Below are 25,784 nucleotides of genomic sequence, written 5' to 3'. Positions count from 1 at the left end.
TCCCAACCACTGCGCCACCAGGGAAGCCCCAGCCACACTTTTATTAGTAAAAATATGTGGGAGAGAAATGAATATGAGAGATTAAGAATTTTACCTAGAAAAGAATATTATCCTTTGAGGACCATTCACATTATGGGATTGTACTGAGATTATGGAATTGGACTAAATTATTTTTTCTCCACTAACTGGTGAAAGACTCCACTTATGACCCATAAAGAAGCCTTATGTCTTCGCATGTATGAGTGTAGTTAAGTGATTTCGTGACTCTCACAATTTGTATAATGGAATTTTGTGCATCTAGTTGAAATAATGATTAAGGTCTATATTTAATAATTTAGAAAGCTGTCCACAATACATGAGTGAAAAAAAGTAAATCACAAAACTTTAAGTATGCTTTGATCCTATTTATTTAAAATTATTTGTGTGTGCTCATGCATAAAAATGTCTGAAAAAGTGTTCACCAAAATGTTAACATGGGTTATCTCTCAGTGATATCAAGTGACTATTTTTTCATTTTCTCCTTCATGCTTTTCTGAATTGCATTAATATGTTTCTACATTGAGAAATGTTTTGTTTTTATAGAAGCTATTTTAATCTAAAAACAAAACAAAATAAACACTTGCTAGTAGCTTTTGGGAGTTGGGTCATTATTTACTAAATTTCCTCCATGTTATTCTTTTGCTTGGTTAGGAAGCTAAAATCCTTTTGAGAGATGGATTGCCTAGTTGAGCAGTTTCTAGAAACAGTTTTCTCTTGCTGAGATGCTACCTGATAACTTCCAACAGTCAAGCATGCTAGGTGACTGTAATTTCCCCGTATAAAGAAATGATCCTTCTTTGACATTATTGTGGCGTGACTCCATGGGGTCCTGAGACACTGGCCCTTCCCATACACTAGTAACGGAATTCCTCAGAGATACGAAGGGGGAAAAATAACTCATGAAAGTTGTTGATATATTTTAATTTTTTAAAGTGTAGGATAAAGGCTAAGTCATCAAAGGAAGAGGTGAGAATTTGAAGAGCACTTCTCTTTGGGTCAGGAATGACACTGGGTTGGGTTTAATGTGCTTCTTAGCTCATTCATGTTTATCATCAGGAAACTGGAGGTCAGCATCAGAGAATAACCTTTCCAGTGAATATTGCATACCAGGCCGTCAGCAGCTGGTGTATCAGAAAGCCTTCTGGGAGTTAGTGGTGCATCACAAAGACCTAATCAAAAGCAGAGTGGAATTAAGTACGTGAGAGTACCATCCTTTCCTCTCTAGGCCTGGGTAGCTGACAGCACATTTATTGAGTGAGAAGCAATCATTGTATACCGTGTCCAGCTTGCCATGGATATCCTGGTGTAAAGTTGCAGGATATTGGAAGGAACTTGTTTTTTAATCTAAAATGTGTTTAGAGTTCCTAAATTTGGTTTAACATTTTATTATTGAATTTTCTAGAGGAGTCAGGGAGATTCTGGGTCCTGACTATATGCTGCGCATATCGAGGACTATTTCAGAACAAATGTCTGCTTCAGGCAGTTCAGACATAGTCCTGGCTCGTTCTCCAACTTCATACTCTTCCACACTCCCCTTTGCAGGTTCGACCCCAGCTGTACCAGGCCCCAGCCATGCTGGCCTGCTTTGCTGTTCCTCAAACACACCAAGCATGCTCTGAGTTCAAGCCATGTTCCCTTTCTTTCCTCTGCCCACATCTTCTGAGCTCAAACATCGCCAAGCAGAGTGGCCTTCCCTGTAGAGATAGCACCCCATTCCTTACCCAGTCACTCTGATACCCACTTTGCTCTGTTTTATTTTATATATAGCACTTATCCCATCCTAACATATTACATATTTACTGGCTATTTGTCTACTTCCACCAGAATGTCAGCTCCATGAAAATAACCAGTCTGTTTTGTTCACTACTGTATCTAGAACAGTGCCTGGCACATAGTGGATACTTAATAAAATTTTGTCAAATGAAAGAATGAATGCTTGAACTCGTTTTGCCCCATGGACATGTTCCTGGGCAATTGTGTATAAATAAGTTATTATAAATGGAGCATGTTTTTTTTATTGAGGTATAGTTGATTTACAACGTTGTGTTAGCTTCTGGTAGAACATATTTTTTTTTTTTTTTTTTTTTTTTTTTTTTTGCGGTATGTGGGCCTCTTACCGTTGTGGCCCCCCCCCCCGCCACGGAGCACAGGATCCGGACGTGCAGGCTCAGTGGCCATGGCCCACGGGCCCAGCCGCTGCGCGTCATGTGGGATCTTCCCAGACCGGGGCATGAACCCGCGTCCCCTGCATCGGCAGGCGGACTCCCAACCATTGCGCCACCAGGGAAGCCCTGGTAGAACATATTTTAAATGCATTAGGAGAAAGCTGTTGTTCAAATGAATCCTATCTTTCATCAATCCTATAAAAGGAATTAGAATTCCTAGTTGGCCATTTGTTTAGACCTAAGTTTTAGAGTTAGATTTTTCTTCAAGCAAGATCTACCTATATATGGCTATGTGCATGGTAGACAGCATTCCAAAGGTCATCGAGGCTCACCTGGGCTTCCTGTATAGATGATCAGAATGATCACTATTCCTCGGTTTGTTTTTGGTCCCTAATGAAGACCAGTAGAACTGAAGGACTTGGAAAATACTAGTTGGAAGGAGGGATAATATGAAAATATTAACAACCAGTATGGTTCCCATCTCCTGCTGTGTTAACCCTTTAGTTGATGGACCTTGGGGAGCTGACACAGGGTGGCACATGCTGATGCCTCTAGGCTGATCATCAGCCCCAAGGGAAAGAGTTTGCAGAGATTGCTTAGGCAGTGTGCTGGTAGATGCCCCCACTTGGCTGTAGGATCTTCCTGGTATGGGCTTGGGAGCACCTGGCCTGGTGCCTGCCCTTGGTGGGTGCTTCATTAACGTTTGATCAATGAATTCATTATCTGAGGGAACTTGGTGAGAAAATCTAACTTGAAAGTGTTTTGTTTTTTCAATCTGTGGAGGTGCTTTTATCACTGACACAGTTAGGGCTTTCTCACAGTAGCAGCATGGGAGGCCCAGTTCTTTCTTCCACTCACCAGGGAGAGTAAGAATAAGGTCTGGATGGGACAGATCCAGGTTTTGTGGAGCCAGAGCTGTTCCCATTTTGGGTGGCGCTGTTTGAGAGAAAGAATATGGAATGCGGCACAGGGTCTGGGAAGCAGTATGGAAGCTTCTGTTTCAGCAGTTTGACGGTCAGTCTGCTTCTGGGGCTGGGCGCTCTACACCCGCTGGGACCCAGCTGTATCAGGGACTCCTGAGTGGGCTCACTGAGGGCCTGTTTACAGGGAGGATGGGGCGTTCCCTGGGAACAAACCTGCTCTAAGGAAGGGTCAGGCCTACTATGAACAATGCCCCAGTTATCAGAGAACTGATTCTGAGAAGAGTGTGAGGGCTTTTCCTCAGAACTGGTTCCTCTCTGGCTCTGTATGATATTGCAGCCCTGAGCAGCACGACGGTACCCAGGGATAAAGTACTGAATGTGACTGGAGAGGTGTCCTCCTGCCTCTGTTAGAAGTGGGCTTCAGTGCTCAGAGGCTGCCGCTGCCACACAAAGGTAGGGACAGCTTGACACCGGCCCCAGGGACCATGGTCCAGGCATCTTATCACCTCAAGGCAGCAGTGGAGGCAGACAGATTTTACAATAACAGTCATAGTTGCCCTTCACAGAGCACGTATGCGCTGGGTGACTTTATGTTCATTCTCTGTAATTCTTACAGGAACCCTGCAATGGAAGTATCGTTAGCCTCATTTACAGGTGCAATAGGATGGTGTATTTGCTCAGATGACACTCGGTGCACAGAGACAATGTAAACCCTTTTCTCCAGCTGACTTAAACCTCCTTATGTGTCCCCGCCCTGCTGGGTAGCATGGAACTGAGTCTCACCAATTAACAAACACTTCCATCTCTCCTGGTTTATAGCCTCTTTCCTGTTTCAGTAGTCAGGGTTTTCTAAACCAAATTCCCTGTCAGGGCTGTTTCCATTGGTGTCTTTTGGATGATTCATTCTCCCTTGATGAGCACGTACCCTTGCTGCATATCCCCAAAGACAGTCCTGGGTGTTGGCAGGACTCACTGGGATTCCACAGTCAGGGGACGGGGCTGCTGGACACTTGTTGCCCTGCTGTATATGGGCTGGCTGACCAGGGAGGGTAAATGGGCCCATCTGGTCTTCCGGAGTCACATGAATCTCACACTACTGGGGGCTGATCATCTGTGCTGTCGTGAAGTCTGTAGCAGGTGATCGTCCGTCTGTGCTGGGGCTCATGGAAACTTCCCGAATGCCACACATGGGCCATGGGGTGCCCGGAGGGCAACCTCAGGCCGCCCTCCATGGGAGGACAGTGCGCTGACTCATCGCTCTCCCTGCCTCTCTTATCCTGATCCCTGGGCTGCAAAGGACCATGGCTCCCCCTACCTCTCAGCCACCTGTGTGTCCTCTCCCTCCTTGGCATGTAGTACAACCCTATGATACAGCCCCGTGGTCTTCATACTCTTGTTTTGTGTGCCCCCTCAAGAACTTCTGGGAAGCTCTGACCTCCTTTTCAGGTTGCTATCACATGTTTTTCATCTAAACGAAAGAGTTGCAAAAGGATGTAATTTTTGTCTTATTGTAAATACTGACATTTTATTTATTTATTTCTGTTTCTTTCTAAAATGAGGATCATATTTATTTATTTTTCTTCCTTTAGATGTTTTTATATTGAAGTTAGTTGATGTACAATATTATATGTTATAGGTGTACAATATAGTGATTCACAATTTTTAAAGATTATACTCCACTTATAGTTATTACAAAATATTGGCTATATTCCTTGTGTTGTACAATACATGAGGATCATATTTATTTTTATTTATTTTTTATACAGCAGGTTCTTATTAGTCATCAATTTTATACACATCAGTGTATACATGTCAATCCCAATCGCCCAATTCATCCCACCACCATCCCCACCCCCCGGATCATATTTATTTTTATTTTTTATTTTTTTAGTGTGTTAGTGAACCAGCTATACATATACATATATCCCCATATCTCCTCCCTCTTGTGTCTCCCTCTCACCCTCCCTATCCCACCCCTCTAGGTGGTCACAAAGCACCGAACTGATCTCCCTGTGCTATGCGGCTGCTTCCCACTAGCTATCTATTTTACATTTGTTAGTGTATATATATGTCCATGCCACTCTCTCACTTCGTCCCAGCATACCCTTCCCCCTCCCCGTGAATACTGGCATTTTAGAATAAAACTGTTATAGTGCTCTTTTAAATTTACCCAGTGAAGGGCCTCCCTGGTGGCGCAGTGGTTGAGAGTCCGCCTGCCGATGCAGGGGATACGGGTTCGTGCCCCGGTCCGGGAGGATCCCATATGCCGCGGAGCGGCTGGGCCCGTGAGCCATGGCCGCTGAGCCTGCGCATCCGGAGCCTGTGCTCCGCGACGGGAGAGGCCACAACAGTGAGAGGCCCGCGTACCACAAAAAATAAATAAATAAATAAATTTACCCAGTGAAATCTAGATACCATAGTGATTTAATACTCATGGTTCAAAGAACACATGAACAAGCTCTTTAAGTTGGAAAGTTTACAATATTTTCTTTTCCTTTTTGAAATTGCATTTCCATTTCGCTTCTCCTGCAGAACTTTATCCTAATGTGATATATTTTATGCTTGAAAGTCTTTTTATTAATCACCCTATCATTCTGCTCTTCAACAAAAATATGTATATACATTGAAAATTTTAAATTGTTAATTTTGGGGGAGTCACCACAGCATCCTGTTATAAAATGTATTATGGATTAAGTTTTCAATAGAATTATTATTAGTACAAATTGATCAAAACTATATATATACATATACATATTACATAGTTTTATGGTTAATCATTAAACAAAAAAAATTGCGCTAGAAATGTTATCTCTTAAGGAAATGGATGGGAGGGTTGTTATGGCAATTCAAGTGGGCTTTACAGCTACTAATACTTCAAAGTGTCCTTTTGTTTGTTGCCAGAGGTTCTGCACTTTAGGAAAATGCCTTTTAGTAAGATTTGAGTCAGCTTCCTTTCTTTGAGTTGTCTACCTTTCTCTGTACAGTGAGGGAAGAGGGAGGTAGGAAAGTGTAGCAGACAACACTGATTCTCATACAACTCTCCAGATTGGGGTGCCTTGGAAAGTGAGAAGTTTTTGGAAGTTTGAAGACCACAGTCTCCAGCACTGGCTCCCCATATATTAAAAGGGGAGGGGTCCCTAGTGGTCTGCCCTCTCCTCTGGGGCACTAAATCTCATGGAAAATGCCGTCTTAGAAGGCAGCAAGAAAATACAAATAAAAATCACTGCTTTAAAAATATCAATAGATTACTTGTACCATGGAGATGAGGAAATCAAGGCCCGGGATGTTAAAATAGCTTGCCTAAATATTAAGCTGGTTGATGGCAGAGAAGGAATTTGACTTCAAGTCTGGACTCTTGTTTTACAGGATTGTGGTTTCCAAGCCAGCCTGTGGATGGCTGCACCGTAATTATCCGAGTCTCTTTTTAAAGTGATTTACAATTCCTGGGCACTACCTCTAGTGGTTCTAGAGGTGGGGTCTGAACATTTCTTTCTTTAAGAGCTCCTCAAATGCTTCTACAGTAGGGTCAGAGTTAAACCACAGAGCATACCTGAGAAAGGCCTGTGTTTTTTCACAAGCAGGGAAGATCCCCTCCCTTACTGAGCACTGAGACCCAAGAGGGAGGGACTCAGCAGGAGACAGAAATGGAAAATTTCCTAACACTGAATGGATGTGCTCCAGGGAGGCACCTTCTGGGTTTGTTGGTGGGTTTGTTGGTACCACTAAAATGGCCCAGCTTTGAAGCCCAGGCTACTGAAACCTAGGAAGCCTGGGTCACAGGGATATCAAGGAAGGGCAGGAAGCCCCGCTTTCTTCCTGCAGCTTCTTAACAGGGCTACTTTTACAGCACCTTCCCAGGACTCCAGGGCTCTCCTTCTGATCCCCTGGGAGAATCTCTGTGGCTCTTAAAAGTCAGTCTGGAGCAAATTCAAAATCTTGGGGAGACTAGTTTTCTTCTATATCCAGTTTGGAGAACTGGACGTCCTGCTGTGAACCCGTTTCTTTGCTAAATCCAGCTGGAGGACATCCTCGGTGCCTGCTGTCAAGGCAGCATCTTCCCCTGTGCTCCTCTCTGGACCCCTCCCCGCATCTGGTTTCCCCTGCAGCTGTTCTGACTTTGACAGTCCCCAAGATGAATTGCCTACTTCGCAGGGCAGCTGGGAGGGAGGGTTAAATTCTATCCTGAAAATCTCGGCGTTTTCTTCTGGGGTGCAAAGACCTTGAGGACAATCTGGTATCATCAACAGTTACCAGGCTCCAAATCCAGCTCAGTGCCTACACTCTGCTTCAAGCTCAGTTTGGGAGAACAGGTTTAATACACGCCTCCTTCTAGCAAGGTGCTACTGGAAACAGTTTTCACATCTAGCAGGGCCAGAGGGTGAGTACGACAACAGAGGGAGACACAGGAGACCTATTCATCACCACGTTGTCAGTTTAAGGGACAACAAGCTTTATTCCCACTTGCCATGGGGCCCAGGTGGATGCCAATTGCTTTACTAAATTTCTCTCTGAAAAATGGTGCCCAGTACTAGAGCCTTCAGGGGACATCTATAATGGGAAACGGCAGCAAACAATAAACATCGGGCTGCAGTTCTTGCTTGGGCATGCTGGCTATGGCCCCAAGGTCCGCACTTGTCTGCCTTTCTTCTTCTGGAGATGCTCCCCGGACCTTGGAATCCAAGGAATGATCCCAGACTTCCACTAGGTCAGTGCTGCTAAGCTCTAATGGGGCCCAAATTTTACACCAAAACGCTACCCCTCCCTCCTCATCAGCTGAGTTTTACTCTTTCTCTGCCAACTCTGGCAACTGGCTCCTGAGAAATCCTGTTAGAGAAATTTTTTTTCCCTTAAAAATAGTCACTCCACACCTCATGAAGGTTGCAGAAAGGTGCAGTAATAATCTGGCAGATGTTGACCAAGTGAGACAAATTTTCTGTTGTGAAAGCTATTACTGCTCAATTTAGTCAGATGTAGAAGGCACAGAATTCCTTACCTGACTCTCAAAGTTGCTTAGATGTGACATGGAAATAGAATATCAGGGGCCCAGGGGATTTGGTCCTGGATCTCATTAAGGGCAGTGAAACTTATGGTATATCAGCATTTGGGTTGAAGAAGAATCATAGGGAAGATTCAAGGTTTGGACAGTGAATGCTGTGATATAATGGGTATAATGGATATTTTTATCCATCCAGCAAAAATTCCCCATCCTCAATGGGAAGGAGAGCATAAATACTTAAGGATTTATTCTCAACCTTAAGAAATAGTTTAATTTTGGCTCTTCTACCTAATGGCAGGAGAGTGACCTCTGGTCACAGAGACTAATCAGGGTCCCTAACATCATAGGGAACTCAAGACTTAACCCCAGTGCCCTCCACTCCTTCAGGAGAACAGCTGTCACCAGTGTCTTCCAGCAGTGCTACATTCATTCATTTCATCATGTATTCATTCAAGAAGCTATGTTGTGCTGTTGAAACAAAACAGACAGGTTCTCTGGCTTACAGCTGGGCAAGAGGGAATTAGGGATGAGTGGAAGGCTATCATATAGATCAGTAGAGAGCAGATGGTGGCTTGAACCAGGACTCAGCTGCTACCAGTGGCACTGGATTTGTAGTATATATTGAAGATACCATTAATGGAACTCAATGAAGAATTGGAAGTGGAAGGATGGTCTAGTTTCCAGCAAAAGCAACTTGGAGGATGCATCTTGGAGGTTTATGGGATGAGGCAGAACACACACACAGACTTTTTCTCCTGCAGTTCTAGCCATTCTTTCCTAGTTTTCTTTGTGAGTTTCTTTTACTCTGTATGTCCTTTAAATATGGAAGTTCTCAAGCGATTTGTCCTTGGCCTCCTCCTTCTCCTTGTGTGATTTCTTGCCCATCTCTGGCTTCTCTTTAAAGCAGACAGCTCCTAAAGCTGGGTAGACAGCTCAGGTCTGTCTACTGAGCTCCATATTCCTATTTTCTACCAAACATGAGGATGTTTCTTAAGTGTTTTAAATTTAGCATTTTAAAAGTCTTCTCATCCAGCCATCTCCCACCACCCCAATACCTGCCCTGAACTTTTCCTGCTTCTGTACTTTACTGCCTTGGTCCCTGGACCACTGGCCTGCTGGTCACATAAGTCAGCATACCGGGAGTCATTCCAGATCCTTCTTCTGCTCTTACAGCACTTCTCACTATATCTTATTGCCTCTCTAGGTTATATATTTCTCATCCCTGCCCTCTGCTCTTCCTTTCTTCTCCAGTCGCATAGTTTAGGTCCTTGTCATTTCTTACCACGATGTCTTTCAACTGGTCCTGCCGTCTCAGTCTTGAGCCCTTCTGGTACACCCTCCATGGTGCTCCCAGAGTGATCTTATTCTTTTCCTTTAAAGCTGGTGGCTGGTTCACTTCCTTCAGAATAAAGCCTTTTGCACATTATTTAAATTCTTCCATAACCCAACTCCCCCTAACAACCGTCACGTCATCTCATTTTTTCCTTCATGGAAGTCACTCCTGCACCTTCCTTCACTCTTGTCTCATGACCCTCCAGTGCTTTGTGCAGGGGGGTCAAAAGGCCTCCTCTTTCTTCTCCCTTCTTCACTTCACTTGTCTGCACCCTTCCATTTCATCTAAAGCCTCACTTTTCTTGGAAACTGCCCTGAGCCCTCAGGCTGATGGATACCCCTTTTCTGTGTTCTTACCCCACGATTAGGCACTTTGTACCCTGGGCTGTCACTGTTAATTCTGTTTGTCTACCTCCCCCTCTAGGCTACAGGCTTCTTGAGAACAGAGACTCTTTCTTATTTTCTTCTGTATTCTCAGTACGCAGCAGCAACGCATGGTTAACTGTCAATTCATTCACTCGAATCAGTGAACAAACTGGTTTTATGCATTTTTCAGGGAGGATCTATGAGAAAATTCTATAAACTATAGTTCTGTCCTTTTTGTTTTGACAAAGCTTATTACTTATTAATACCCCTCAAATTGATTATAATGAAAATACAGAAAGCCTCAACTGAATCTGAGGCTCAGCTGTGAAGGATAAGACTATGAAATTCAAACATACTTCTGGAAATCACACACACTCATTAACTCGTATCCTCTCTTAATCTTGGAATAGCGTCCTATTAGGCAAATGATTTACATTCACAGTAGAAGTGTAAACAGCATTCTAAAGCATGAATATTAAGCAGCGTTGGCATGTCATTTAAATAAGGGAATTGCTATCCTGGGAAAGTTAGGAATGGGAAAGCATGAACAAAAATCAGGAAAGGAAAGAATTAGGGAGAGCTCAGAATGTTTGTTTGTCTTACCCTCTACGAGAATCTCACCCTCATGGGAGCAGGAGCACTGTCTGGTTCACTTTGTATTCCCAATGCCAAGTGCCTCGCTTAGCATATAATATGTGAGGAAGGGAGGAAGGAAGGAAAGCAGGAATAAAAGATGATGGGAGATTGGCAGATATGGGAGCAACAGTGAGGACAGTTTTAAATACACGTGCAGCTTGCCCTTGCACAAGACGCACAAAGGATTTTCCATTGTGGGGGCGGTGCCAGATGCTGTCTGTGGTGGCTCAGGGCCTTACCGATCCTTCTTCACCCATCTCTCTACTTTTGGGGCGGGAAGCCTGTAAACTACATTTCCCAGACTTTTTAGCCAGCTGGCTTATTAGATTCTGCTGGTGGGAGGTACTGATGAGTGACTGGAAGGTGGAAGAAAGGGAGGAGCTATTTCATTTTCCAGCTCTGGGCAGCAGTAGCAGCAGTGAAAGCAGTATCAGTGGGCAGTAAGGTGCCTCCCCTGCTTCTTGCTCAGCAGCCAGATTCTGACAGTGGCAGTGTACATGAACCCCTTGGACATAATTTCCCCTTGGCTCCTCTCGGGGCTTACTTAAATTGGAATTTTTTTTGCGTTTTGGGCCCCTCAATCCTTTCACCACTTTTGTAACCAATTACCTGTATTAAATCCCCTCTGAAATACCTGGAATACTTTCCATTTTCCTGGTTAGACACTGGCTGCTACACAAACACTGACCATTAGACATCAACAAATGAACAAATCAATATATAGATGCATCCATATTTGGTAAAAGTATATATACAGAGCCTCTTTGAACTATAAAATGCATTTGAAATCAAATAGTACATGAAATAAAGAGACAAGTGAGTAGCAACTGGTGTATTAAATGTAATCTCCGTCCAATAGTAGGAGATGTGTTTAAAATCGGAAGGATATAATGGTAAGAAAATGCAGGGAGAATTAGTGGAGTCAGAAGGCATCCAAAACCAGGGCATCTGCTAGCCAGCTCTCTGCCTTTGGCAACTCACTTAAACTCCTCTGCCTCAGTTTCACTTTCTGTAAAATGAAAGGGTCAGATTAGATCAGCTCTCAGTATACTTCTAAGGCTGCAATTTTAAGGATTTATGCCTTTGAGTAAAATCTCCCTTGGATAGCTGGGGAGGAAAATGCCCCATCTATGGGGGAGAGTCTGGACTTGGCTGGAGCTTCCATTTAGCCTGACCCTGAAATGCATGTCTGTGTGTGGGCCCTGTTAGCACATCCTGAACCCATCCATTGCCAGATGTTTGTCTTTGCTGGATGTACAAGAACCATTTCAAAAGCTGTGGATATGCCAAGTCATTGCCATGGCAGTGACCTCTATTGACCCTTCACATACACACAAATGAAATAAAGCAAGTTCACACAAGGTACATATGATGAAATTAATAGCCCTGTAATGAACAGGAGTATTGTTCCAGGAATCTGTCACATTATTAGATACAAAAGAAAAACATTTCTAGACATTGCAAGCCTGTTTTCCACTAGTAAGTTTGTTCTATATTATCTTTGATTTATGTCTCTTAATGTGTTCCTCCACCACCACATATATTTTGTTAATATTAATGTACTTATGCATCTTGAAATTGCTTAATTAATCCCTTGCTTTCCCAGTGAGTTATGTAAGTTGGTGGATTTACATGATAAATATTATAATGAAGAAAACACAACAGTGGAACATAAAATACTAACTTAATTTACCATACCCATAACAGAGAAGTTTAGGCTATGATTTCCCCTCTGAAATTAATATTTCTTATTGTTTTTTCTAATTAAAACGTACCCCTTTTCTAGATCCTAAGGGTACCATTTTTTATTCCTAAAAATAATTAGGAGCTGCTAATCTATCAAATCACTATGTTGGGTGTTTTGGAGGATGTTATACTAAACAATAAACAGATTCCCACCCCCACCCGCCCCTGTGCATTTTGTACATAATCTCTCAACCTCATCACTTTTGACATTTGGAGCCAGATAATTCTCTGTTGGGTGAGGGCTATTGTGTGCCTTACAGGCTGTTTAGCATCATCCTTAGCCTCTATCTACTCAATGTCAATAGCACCTTCTTTCCCACATTGTTACAACCAAAAATGTCTCTAGATATTGTCAAATGTTCCTTAGGGTGTGAAATTGCCCTGCACCCTGTTTTGGTTACCACTGTATACTTAGCACTTAGCACAGGGCTTGGCACATCATAGATTCTAGATAATGCTCGTTGAATGTTGAATAAATACACAAATAACTATATTGCCAAAAAGACCAAAAGAGAGGTACAGATAAAACACTACATGAGTCTAGAAGAGGAATGAGTTGCTCCTGGAGAAGTGTGGGTCCAGGAAGAAGGATCTCTGGAGGAGATACTGTAGGGAAATGGGAATGGAGAGGGCACGTTTAGTAGAAATGCTCTCAGAGTGGATAAGGGTGAACTGGAATGGAGGGTGGGGAGAGGAGCAGGTTAAGGATAAGATAGAAGGGACTTGGATTCAGATTATGAATCCAAGTCTGAAATGCCAGATATGAATCAAAGCAAGTTCACAAGACCATGGGAAATCATAGCAATAATTGAGTAGGGATGGGACCTATGTCCTACCAGCAGGAGAGAGAATGGAGATGGAGAAACCAGTTAGGATATTTTTATAACAGTTATGAAAAGAGCATGAACTAGGCTTATAGCAGGCACAAGAGTTCCAAGGGAGATTGAGTTAAATAGGGAGGACTGAAGTAGCGCTGGCTCCTTCCCTCTTGTTAGTTTCAGGTATACAGCACAGTGATTCAGTGTTTTTGCAGATTATATTCTGTTACAGGTTACTGTAAGATACTGGGTATAGTCCCCTGTACAGTTAGTCCTCGTTGCTTATCTATTTTATGTATAGTATCTTGTTAATACCATACCCCTAATTTGTTCCTCCCCCCTATCCTTTGGTAACCATAAGTTTGTTTTCTATGTCTGTGAGTCTATTGCTGTTTTGTATAAACATTCATTTGTATTATTTTTTAGATTCCACATATCAGTGATATCACATTGTATTGTCTTTCTCTGTCTGATTTATTTCACTAAGCATAATATTTTCTAGGTCCATCCACATTGCTGCTAGTGGCAGTATTTCATTCCTTTTTATGGCTGAGTAATATTCCATTTTATATATATACCACATTCTTAATCCAGTCATCTGTTGATGGACACTTAGGTTGCCTCCATGCCTTGGCTGTTATAAATAGTGCTGCTATGAATATAGAGGGACATGTGTCTTTTTGGATTAGTGTTTTCATTTTTTCCAGATATATGCCCAGGAGTGGAATTGCTGGATCATATGGTAGTTCTATTTTCAGTTGTTTATTTTTTTTGTTTTAAGGAACCTCCATACTGTTTTCCATAGTGGCTACTCCACTGTTGGCTCCACCAACAATGTAGGTGTGTACCCTTTTTTCAACACCCTCTCCAACATTTGCTATTTGTAGACTTTTTGATGATAGCCATTCTCACCAGTGTGAGGTGATACCTCATTGTGGGTTTGATTTGCATTTTTCTGATAATGAGGGATGTTGAGCATTTTTTCATGTGCCTGTTAGCCATCTGTATGTTTTCTTTGGAAAAATGTCTATTCATATCTTGCCCATTTTTTGACTGGATTGTGTGTGTATGTGTTTTTGTTTTTGTTTGATATTGAGTTGTATGAGCTGCTTGTATATTTTGGATATTTACCCTTTGTTAGTCTAATCATTTGCAAATATTTTCTCCCATTCTGTAGGTTGTCTTTTCATTTTGTTGGTGGTTTCCTTCACTGTGCAAGAGCTTTTAAGTCTAACTAGGTCCCATTTGTTTACTTTTGCTTTTATTTCTTCTGCGTTTGTGGCCCTTCTTGACTCTCCAGCCCCTTCTCCCACCATATCGTCTGTCAATCAGTCCCACCCTCCTGTTCCCATCTTCTTAGAGTCAACTGTTGCTTATTCCCCACGACATTGAACCTGAGCCTTTCAAACAGTATCTGCCCTTTGCAATCTTTTTGGAACACTGTCTCTACCTTTGTCTGCTTGGAAAATTCTTATTCACCCTTCAAAATGCTGTTCAGGTGCCATCTCTTTCACAAAGCATGTTTGGACCACTCAGGGTGGGGTAAACACTCTTCTGTATCTTGTGCACATTTATATTTTTACACAGGTCACACTGTGTCGTGATTGCCTTTTCTAATGTACAAAACTCTTCACTCCTTGAGAGTAAAAATTGTGTAATCTTGTACTTTTTCTATTTGCTTGGCATAATGACTAGAAAATAACATTTGTAAAATAAGATTCTTTAGGTTTGGTTCTCAGGAAGTCACTGGTAGTTTTCCAGAAGAGTTTAAGTAGAATAGCAAGGTTAGAAGTTAGTTAAGTAAGAATGGAGGGTTAAGGGGTGAGTCAGAGGTGGGAAGCAGACATACTGATGGAGATGGCTCTATTGAGAAGCGTGCAGGCAAAGGGCAGTGTAGTGATCAAGCTTGTGAACTCTGGAGCAAGGATGCTGTGTTCAAACCCTGGCTCTGCCATATACTAGCTGTGTGACCTTGGGCAAGTCACCTAACTTCTCTGTGCCTATTTCCTCATTAAAAACAAAAACAAAAACTGGGCAAGATAATTTTGTACCTTCCTTATAGGGTTGTCAGGGATTAAATGAGTTAATCCATGTAAAGATTTTAGAATAGTGCTTGACACGTAATGAGTGCTCCACAAATACTAACTTAAAAAAACTGGACTAGACAACCAAGAGGTAATAGTCAGTGAAGTGTTGGTTGGTTGGTTGTCTTCAGCTTGGCAGACTTAGCATATTTGTAGGCTGAGTGGAAGGAACGAATTCAGAGGGAGGGATTGAGGTAGCAAGCAAAAGAGGGAGGATAACTGATGGAAAAAGACATCGTTGATGCAGCAGGCCTTCCTCTGAGACTGGAGGGAAGCAGGAAATGAGTGAAGATGCTAAGGGAGAGGAGGGAGTTGAGGGAACACACTTGGATGGCACTCCTCTTTTGTGAAGTGTAAGAGACCTGGTAGCTTTGCGTCTGTGTAGCTTTGTAGATAGGTTCCGTTCCTCTCTACAGTACTTCTCTCATGATTGTTTTCTCCAAAAGCCATTTCCCTTGCACATATGTGACATGATATATGTGTAAGTTATTAACTGAACTATAGTTTATAATAGCAGAACATTGGAATCAACCTAAATGTCCCCACTTTGGGGACTGCTTATATACATTATGGAACTCAAGAGAATACTACGCAGCTGTAACAAAGAATGAAGAACTCTTTACATACTGATGTGGAATGACCTCTGAGAGCTATTGTTGAGTGAGAAAAGCAAAGTGCCTGACAGTGGCATGGCGTGCTACCATTTTAAAGCCATTGTAATAAAAAGAGGAAGGGTGAAATTTAAAAGGGTGTGTTTGTAGATGCCTAAAGTATCCCTAGAATATATGCAAAATATTGATAAAATTTATTCCCCTCAGTGGAAAAGAACTCACTTGCTGGGGGACCAGGGTGGAAGGGAGTCTTCTCACCATATATCCTTTGAACTCTTTGAATTTAGAGCATGAAAATGCACTATCATTGCAGAAGATTTAAACTAAAAATCTTAAAAGTGATTGTCCAGGGCTTCCCTGGTGGCGCAGTGGTTGAGAGTCCGCCTGCCGATGCAGGGGACCCGGGTTCGTGCCCCGGTCTGGGAAGATCCCACATGCCGCGGAGCGTCTGGGCCCGTGAGCCATGGCCGCTGAGCCTGCGCATCCGGAGCCTGTGCTCCGCAACGGGAGAGGCCACAACAGTGAGAGGCCCGTGTACCACAAAAAAAAAAAAAAAAGTGATTGTCCACAAATGAGTCCAGTTCTATTCCTGATGTTTGGTTAGATTTCCTGGGGATTACAGTCATAATAACAACAAGTAAGAACCATAACACAAGTATCAGCCAAACCTGATTTTTATAATCCCAGCTGCCTTCTCAGCGAAGTCCTCACTGTGCAGGGTGAATCACCTTGTTCTGCTGAGCACCACAATCATTTCGTACAGGAGAATTTGGAAATAGGTGCTCTAAGTAAGCAGGATTTCCCTGCATAAGATAAGATTCCTAGACTAATACCAGACAGAATAAGTGAGAAGGAAATTTATGATGGGAGACAGTAGAAGCCAATAAGATGAGGTTGCAAGGAGGGCTTGCCACAGGGGATAGATAGAGCCTGTGAAGAACTGAAGACCAGGGAAGCCAGACAGACCAAGACAATCATAAGTTGTTTTTCTTTTGTGCAGAATGTGGTGCCACTTTCCTGTGATCCCCAAATCTTGATTCTGCTACAGGTAATATTCTGGATATTTTTTGAAGTATTGTTGGGATGATCAAATGAAAACATACACATAAGTGCTCTGAATAGAGTCTGATATACAGTAAGCACCCGATAAATCTTAGTTGTTAATAATAATTATTTGAACTTGTTTTGAAGCTGCGGATTTTGGAGAGTGGGTACCAAGTTTGGGTGAATTCCAGATGAGATCAAGGGATGCCAAGTGAAAAACAAAATTTCAGCAGAAGCAGGAAATTTAAGGTGAAGGATAATATAGAAATATAAGCCTATGGGAGCTGAGGAATTTTGCGGACAGGGCTTTGGGTTTTGGTAAAGGTTGTAAATCCATCTTATGTAGATCTGAAGTAGCTGTGAAACTCCAGCTAACATCTGAGTTGCAGAGCCAACCAGCATCCCAAGTTCATATGGCTAGTGATCATAGAGGGACGGCAGAAATGTTCCGATTGCCATGCCTGGAACTCAGCACCTGCAGTGACCCCAGGGTGAACACTGAGGTGGCTATCGTGGAAGAATCTGTCCTTACTGCTCATTTAATATTTTACAGCTAGTTTTGATGTGTGAGCCATCCTAATGAAAACCAATAGCGTAGAAACTGGAATTATCCGAATTTTATAGAAATGGTTGCTGTGGTTTTATAGCCTCAAAATGAATGTAGCTCCAGGAGGAGGCCACCCAAACATATCCAGCACTTCTGGGCATCTTTACTTATAGAGAATGGAGATCTGATTAGCCTCAGGGTCATTGCTGATGGCCACAGTTCACCAGGATTTGATGCCGTGGTTTAAATTTCTCTCTTCAGGAGAAGGTACCTCTAGGGAATTACACAGCACCATCAGCAGCCGTTGTGTGGACTTAAACTGGATTTGGGTAATAGGAAAATGGTTTTATGAGTCAAAAAATGTCATGTTGTCTCCTGTCTCCATTGTCTGAATGCTATCATCATTGTCCCCAAATTATTATCTCAACTTTGGTTCTATAGCAGGTTTTGTGTCTTGGAATGAATTTTTAAAAGCAGGCGTAGCTAATTATCCGTATTTATTTCCCTAAGGCTATAATGCCACATATAAGTGCAGCCTGGGATGATGACTTGGAATTAGAAAACCTGTGTCTGAGGGCTGGCTGCCCCGTAGCTGGCAATTGGGCTGTCCCATGGATTTCCATATAGAGGCTTTCCCATCGTAAAGGTTTATATTCTCTTTTGAAATGCTAATACTTCTGGGAAAGTATCTTGAATTAAAACCCCCTCCCTCTGTATCTCCATCCATCCATCCATCCACCACCATCCATCCGTCTGTCTATCCAATCTATTCTTCACTGTTTATTATATCCATTTAAAAAAGCAATTTCTGGGTGAGGAGGGCAGGTAGGAGAACTGGCTGAGATGTAACAAACCTCAGAGTATTTCTGCACTTGCCCTGGGCTCATGCCCAGCTCCTGGTTTTTATGTACAGTCCCTGACCCTCCTTTGTATTTTTTTATTATTTTTTTAAATTTAATATCTTTAATAGAGTATAATTGCTTTACAATGTTGTGTTAGTTTCTGCTGTGTAACAAAGTGAATTAGCTATAAGTATATATATATCCCCATATCCCCTCCCTCTTACATCTCCCTCCCACCCTCCCTATCCCACTCCTCTAGGTGGTCACAAAGCACTGAGCTCATCTCCCTGTGCTATGCAGCAGCTTCCCACTAGGTATCCATTTCACATTTGGTACTGTATGTATGTCAGTGCTACTCTCTCACTTCGTCCCATCTTCCCCTTCCCACCCCATGTCCTCAAGTCTGTTCTCTACCTCTGCATCTTTTTTTTTTTTTTTTTGCAGTATGCGGGCCTCTCACTGTTGTGGCCTCTCCCGTTGCGGAGCACAGGCTCCGGATGCGCAGGCTCAGCGGCCATGGCTCACGGGCCCAGCTGCTCCGCGGCATATGGGATCCTCCCAGACCGGGGCACGAACCGGTATCCCCTGCATCGGCAGGCGGACTCTCAACCACTGCGCCACCAGGGAGGCCCTACCTCTGCATCTTTATTCCTGCCCTGCCAGTAGGTTCATCAGTACCGTTTATTTTAGATTCCATATATGTGCGTTAGCATATTTGTTTTTCTCTTTCTGACTTACTTCACTCTGTATGACAGACTCTAGGTCCATCCACCTCACAACAAATATCTCAATTTCGTTTCTTTTTATGGCTGAGTAATATTCCATTGTATATATGTGCCACATCTTCTGTATCCATTCATCTGTTGATGGACACTTAGGTTGCTTCCATATCCTGGCTATTGTAAATAGTGCTGCAATGAACATTGTGGTACACGTATCTTTTTTTTTTTTTTTTTTTTTGCGGTACGCGGGCCTCTCACTGTTGTGGCCTCTCCCGTTGTGGAGCGCAGGCTCCAGACATGCAGGCTCAGCGGCCATGGCTCACGGGCCCAGCCGCTCCACGGCATGTGGGATCTTCCTGGACTGGGCATGAACCCGTGTCCCCTGCATTGGCAGGCAGACTCTCAACCACTGCTCCACCAGGGAAGCCCCACGTATCTTTTTGAATTATGATTTTCTCAGGGTATATGCCCAGTAGTGGGATTGCTGTGATCCTCCTTTTTAAACTAGGGATGTCCTGGCAGCAGGAAACTATGGTAAGGATATCTCAGCAGCATCAGTTGCTTACTCTAGGCATGGATTCATACATTTCAGCCCGGGCACGCTGCTCCTGGATGGATCCCTGATCCAACCTGGACCGTGTCCACCATGGCAGAATCATCTCATTCCAGTTCAGGGTCTAGGCATTTGTCATGGACTCATATGCCCCAGGATGATTCAGTGCCTCTGCTAGAGCCATGAAGTCTGACAGTTAACAGCCTCCTGGCAGAGTGGGTCTCAGAAAGTCTGCTTAAGCTGGGTGATTAAACTCTGGTCATACCCAGCTTTGGGACAGGCTGGTAGACAGCAGGTGGCTTACATATCAGATTCATGCATTTGTACATTCTACACGTATTAAGCACCCTCTGTGGGCCAGGCACTCTGAGCCACTGAATATCAGAAAGTGCCCAAGACCTCTCAATTGCCCCCACTCAGTTGCTGGAGCTCTGCGCTCATCTGGAGGTGAGCCTGAAGGCTCTGCAACTCTTCCAGGGCCAACTGGGCACTTGTTTGGTGGGAGTGAGCTGGAAGGGGACCCTCAGAGGCTGAGCCAGAGTGGGATGACCAAAGGGTTGTACTTCCTGCTCCCGGCTGGAGTGCCAGGGTCTGCAGAGCTGTGTTCTTTTGCTTCCTGATGGAAAGGACTATGGTAAGGTGGGGGAGGGAGTGAATTTCCACTCTCTTCATTGGGGTTAGGACAGTCTGACCTGAGCCCCTGCAGGAGCATTATGAGTCTGGCCTCTGCAGCCCTGAGCAGAGGTTCTGATGGGCAGCAGAGGTCAGGACCTGGGGGTTTGCGGAGAGGAGGAATAGAAGTGGCCAGAGAGATTCACTCAGGACTAGAGAACTGATCACAGATGACGACCTAATAGAGGCAAAGTCCTAGGAGGGATGAGGACAAGTAGGATGGGTGGAAAGTGCGGGCGCAAGGCCCAGGACAAGGAGAAGTAGGTTTGACAGTCCTGGCAGGAGGGATTAGAGCTTTCCCCTTTATATTCCCTGCATCTAGGGCAGCACTTAATACAAATGTTGGTTAATTTGAATTAAGTTCCGTAGACATTCCTTAAATGTCTTTATATCATAAGGTGTATTAAATTCAGCTGAAGCTGACAAATCACCACCACCCAAGACATGAAGGATAAAGAAGAGGCAGTCTTTGTGCATTGCCTTCTGCCACGCACGGGCTGAGCATTTTACATCATTAACCCATTGAAACCTTTAAAGAACCCCACAAAGTAGATAAAATCATCCTCCTGTAGATGAGGAAACTGAGCCTTAGGGAAGTTATTTGCCCAACTTCACAGGGCTATGACGTGGTGAGGATGGGGCTACAATGTATGGGAGCCTAGGATGGTTCGATTTTCAGACCTCAGATCTACTCCTCAAACTACTTCCGAGAGCTCTGTGCGGGCAGAGGTCATGCTTTGGCCATCTTTGTGGTTCTGGCACTGGGCCTGAAAACGGAAAGCAATCAGTATGTTTTTGCAGAATGAATGAATGAGTGAATGATGAATGATGGATGAAGTTGCATCTTTGCTCATGAATATGTGTTTGGTGAGTTCTTGGCCATGGAGCTCACACATGTAGGATGGATGGAGACTCAGTTTTTGAGGTCTTATCAATAAAAGGCAGGGATCACATTTTCTCTTTCTTTGATGTTCTGTATTCAATAGGTGCTGCATTAATACCCTGTTTATAATAATGCTTCTGCTACCTGAACTCTTTCAGAAACAGCTGAGGTCTCCAAAAGATAATATCACATTTGTTCAAATCAGGGGAAGTTTTGAGCACTTGTTCAACTATTGGAGGAATACTTGGGACTTTTTTCCTTCTTTTATCTGACCCATCTTTATTGGCTCACAGAATTGAAAGATCACAAGATCATTTCTAACTGTTTCTGGGATTTACTGCTGCTCCTTTCAGGAAAGCAATTCAAAATCAGTCTATTCAAACACACATTTTCTTCAAACAAAAGTTTATTTGCTATATATAGAAAAATGCCACCAGAGGACTAATTTGGCAGTTTTGTTGATTACCCATTGTAATGAGCATTATTACATAATTAAAAGAAATTTTTTCCTAACTGCCTTTCACTACTAATTAACATTTTACACATTCTTCAGTGGACACTTTGGGTTGAATCAGAGACATAATTATGTCATTTCTATGCAAAGAGCAGCTTATGAATTATTAATTAATATTAAATCTGTTGATTAAAGGCTAATTCATAAGTAAACGTATTACAGCTCACCAAGTACTGCTCTCTAGAAGCTTTCTTTTGCAATTTCTGTGGTCCTCATCCCTTGCTAAAGAAAGACATAAGCTGGCTACACAGACTCTAAGGAACAAAAGTAATCCATTTCCAACTCTGTCTGAATGTTTAACTATTATTAACTTTTTGCCTTCCAGTTGCTTTTAAAGTTGTGAAGCACATGCAGGGTGCAAGCAGGCTATGGAAAGCAGTCACTCACTTCCTTAAGTTTTTCTTTAACTCTAAAATGGAGAGTTGTTCTCTTGTAACACACAAGCACTCTGCTTCCTGAGACCACACCAGCCTGGTGTGCACTAAGGAATGAGGGTGTCCATAGTGTCTGGTGCAGCCCCTCCCAGGAAATCACTGGGACCCCAGCCAACCTTCATCTGGGGAGGAGTAAACTCACAGTACTGCTGAAGGGAAGTTGTCTTCTCAGGCACCTTGGGGCATCTCAGCTTCCCCCTCCTTTTAGGTTCATTCTCGAGCCCCAGGTCCTGGCTGTCAATGTTCCAACCTGGCACTGTGGTGGCACCAAAACAAGCTGTGAATGCTACTTATCTCACACCATGGATGGCACAGCTGTGGCCGTCCTTCTCTGGAGTAGTCAGCTAGTGAAACTGACAAGGCACCCATTCCTTAATTACACTTTATTTCAGGCCATGAATCATACTCCTGGTTTCCATCACATCTCACCAGGATGTCTGCCCTGGAATTAGCATCCTTGTTTCAAATCACTTGCTGATATCTGTGGGTTATTCCTATTTCTGCTTTCTAAAGTTTACTTTAAGTATTGGGTTGACCAAAAAAGTTCGTTTGGGTTTTTCTGTAAGATGTTATGGAAAAACCCGAACCATTTTTGGCCAACCCAATAGCAAGATTTTGTCAGTTATTTTATTTTATTTTTTTTCTTTTTGCGGTATGCGGGCCTCTCACTGTTGTGGCCTCTCCCGTTGCGGAGCACAGGCTCCGGATGCGCAGGCCCAGCGGCCATGGCTCACGGGCCCAGCCGCTCTGCGGCATATGGGATCCTCCCAGACCGGGGCACGAACCCGTATCCCCTGCATCGGCAGGCGGACTCTTAACCACTGCGCCACCAGGGAGGCCCTGTCAGTTATTTTTGTGGGAGGCTATTTTTAAAAAATTAACGGCATAAATTCAATAAATCCCTGTCTGACTATTTTACTCATTTATCATGGGTTAACTTTGATCTGTTCCTTGGCCTGGCAGCTCTCTCTCTAACCTGAGTTTGCTGTCCTACATGCATGTTCTGTGTCTCAGTATATCTGTGTGTGTTTTGTTTCCTTGGTGGGAAGAGTCACCTTCTGCTGCTTGGGTGGGGTGGGGTACAAGCTGAGAATTATTACTGTAAAGTATTGTGTAGAGTATAAAGTATTGTGTTACTTTCCACATTGCTGTTTAACAAATTCACACACACACTCCCATGCTGGCAGCATTAGCACAATAATATGTTTTGTGTTCATACATATTTAGTGAGATTATCCACACCTATTAGCACTTCACTAGACCCTCATAATACCCATGTAAGAGCAAAAAGTATTGTTATTCTTATTTCATGCAGTATATGTTACAAAAAGGTTAAATGGCTTGGACATTGTCCTACAGCTATTTACTCTTGAAGGTAGGAATAGACCCTCATCCTTAACTTCTATTTCACTGCTCTTCTCCATACATAAAATCCCATAAATCCTCACCTCAGCCCTTCCCTACATATGCCTATCTGGTGAAAGGTGAACATGTCGGAGAGCCTAGTTATTAGACTTAGGTTGATCTCCCAGTTCTTCAACCTGGTTGATTGACTCTTTGAGATAAAGACTTCTCATGGCTGGTTAAAGTATAAACATCCCTAGAATGAACACTATATCATATTATCAAAGTCACTTCCCTTTGAGTGGTTGAGTTTAATGATTCCTTTCCCAAGAGTGTGTTTTTCTAGCAGTGAAGAAAGCATTATCGGCCTTACTCATACAAATTTGGGGGATCTAAGTAAGATGTCTCTTCACACTGCAGGTATAGAGCATCTAAATTCAGTATGGGCCGTAAGTTATAACCTGACATAAGCTCGTTACAGAACTGAATGACTTGATCTTGTGGGAACATTGCTGGCAAGAGAGGCTTCACTTGAGACCTAATAACAGATGGAGGGAACCAAGCATCCTTTTGTGCTGGCTCTGGTCACGTGTAAGGACCCTTCTTTGTCTTCTTTCTTAACTTCCAGACAAATGTCTGCCTAGCTTCTGACTTGGAGAGCCAAGGCTTTGTCATTAAATTCCAGCTTTGGTCTGAGGATATCAGAACCCCTGGCTTTTTGACCAGGGAATGATGTTGTCCATCAGCCCAGTCTGGATTTCATGTTGCTAAACAAGTTCCTGCAGTAAGAAGACTCTTCATTCAAGAGCAATTCTTAGCTCTCTTATCTGCCGCTCTTCCAGCTGTCACATTAGAGACTCTTATGCTTATAATTACACCTTGACATCCTGGTTGGGGATTCCTCTTACCCATAGATCATGGCTTTTCCCTGTGCTGCTGCTTTTCCCTACCTCATCCCCTTCCTACCCATGGACTGTTCAAGATGGGGACTTCAGAGTAGCCCAGCTGAAACACTTGTATAAAATTTCAACAATTTCAACAAAGGAAGACCTTGTGGTGGAGAGATATGGCCATACACTCTGCTCTTGGTTTCCATTTAGCTTTATTAAAAAAATGGATACACTGCTTCTTTAGATGCTTACGTAGCATCAAAATTCTACGTCTGTAGTTCCTGGAACTTAAAGATGTTGTATAATTGTTTTTCCAATGAATGAACCTGAAATCTACAAATTTCAGTTCCTTAGTGACCTAAAGACCCATCCTACCTCCATTGCTTTCTCCTCTGCCTTGGCACAATGCCAACATGCTTCTCCAGTGCACCCCTTCCCCAGCCTCAGATCTTCCCGTGTACCCTCAATCCTCTGGAAGGGGGTCTAATCCAGGGGTCCAGAACTGAATTTCTTTAGCCTTCTGCCACTTCGCCTGGCCTGAGCTGTCCTGGCAATGTGAATGGAGTTTAAGCCCTGCCCCCAAACCCAGCTTTCAGGACTCTAGCCCGTCCTGTTGTAGGGACTCAGAAGACTTTATTTCAGTCCAACCTTGTGCTATCCCTGGGAGATGGCACAGATAAGGAAATAATCATGAAGCTGCAGAAATAAGACTCTGATTTACCAGGTATGATTAGAAGAAAAGCCATGCTCTTCTAGAACAGGGCTCAATGTTCTTTACAAACTTAGCAATAGAACCAAACCCAGTGAGAATGATCCCTGGTGCTTTTTTAATCTATTCTCCAAGCTTCTGCCTCAACAGTCTCCAGCACTGATCACACATTAATTCTTCTAAGATGTCTTCTTCCTTGTCCGTGATTCAGCTACATCCACACTTAGGAGGAATCCCAGAGCTCAGCCTAGTCCACCTTGCTTTATACCTTCAGCTGGATTATCTAGTCCTACTCGAGGTGTTTCTGCAGCTCTGATTCACATCCAGGTGTAGTCCTGACTGCTCATGCTGCTGAAGCTACTCAGGGCACTCGTGATCCAGTTGAGGAATGAATTATTTAGAGAGGGCTGAGCTGTTGTAACAAGATCCAGGAAAATTTCAGTGGCCCCAGAAATACAGAAGTTTTTATACTCTCATCCAGGGAAATGTTCCAGGTTAGTGGCTAACTCTTCCCTTTGGGGGCCCAGGCTGGTGGCAACTCTTCAGTCTTCAACACCTGACTCCCAAAGCCACTTGCTCTTTGCTTTTCCCCACCCCAGAGGAAACAGAAAAAGAAGCATGGAGAGGTACAACCTGGTCTTAAGCTTCCACAGCCTGGAAGTGGCCCGCATTGCTTTCACTCATATTTCATCGTCCAGTAGTTACATGGCTACACCTAGCCAACTGCAAAGGAGGCTGGGAAATGTAGTCCAGTTATATGCCCAGTTACATACAAGAAGAGGAACTGGGTTTGGTAAAGAGCTAGCAATCTCTGCCACAAGGAAGGAGAACACACACATGTGAAACTGCAAATCATATGTCTGAGACAGGAACCCAGGGAAGAATAACATCAATTCTGAGTAGCAGCAGTCTGT

The 25,784-nt window shown here is 43.3% G+C and overlaps 1 long non-coding RNA gene across 1 annotated transcript in view; it reads left to right on the top strand.

Annotated features, from left to right (window-relative positions):
• The window catches only part of LOC132489154 (uncharacterized), a 221,622-nt gene that overhangs the window by 116,961 nt on the left and 78,877 nt on the right, over nt 1-25,784 (top strand). The window contains exon 2 of the long non-coding RNA XR_009531847.1: nt 16,717-16,764. This is a non-coding gene — a long non-coding RNA (uncharacterized LOC132489154). The remainder of the gene's footprint in view (nt 1-16,716; nt 16,765-25,784) is intronic.

The sequence above is a fragment of the Mesoplodon densirostris genome, chromosome 4 (assembly GCF_025265405.1).
Source record: "Mesoplodon densirostris isolate mMesDen1 chromosome 4, mMesDen1 primary haplotype, whole genome shotgun sequence".
Classification (NCBI taxonomy): Eukaryota; Metazoa; Chordata; class Mammalia; order Artiodactyla; family Ziphiidae; genus Mesoplodon; species Mesoplodon densirostris.
The sequence above is the reverse complement of the archived record's forward strand: the minus strand, read 5'-3'. Positions and strand labels throughout refer to the sequence as shown.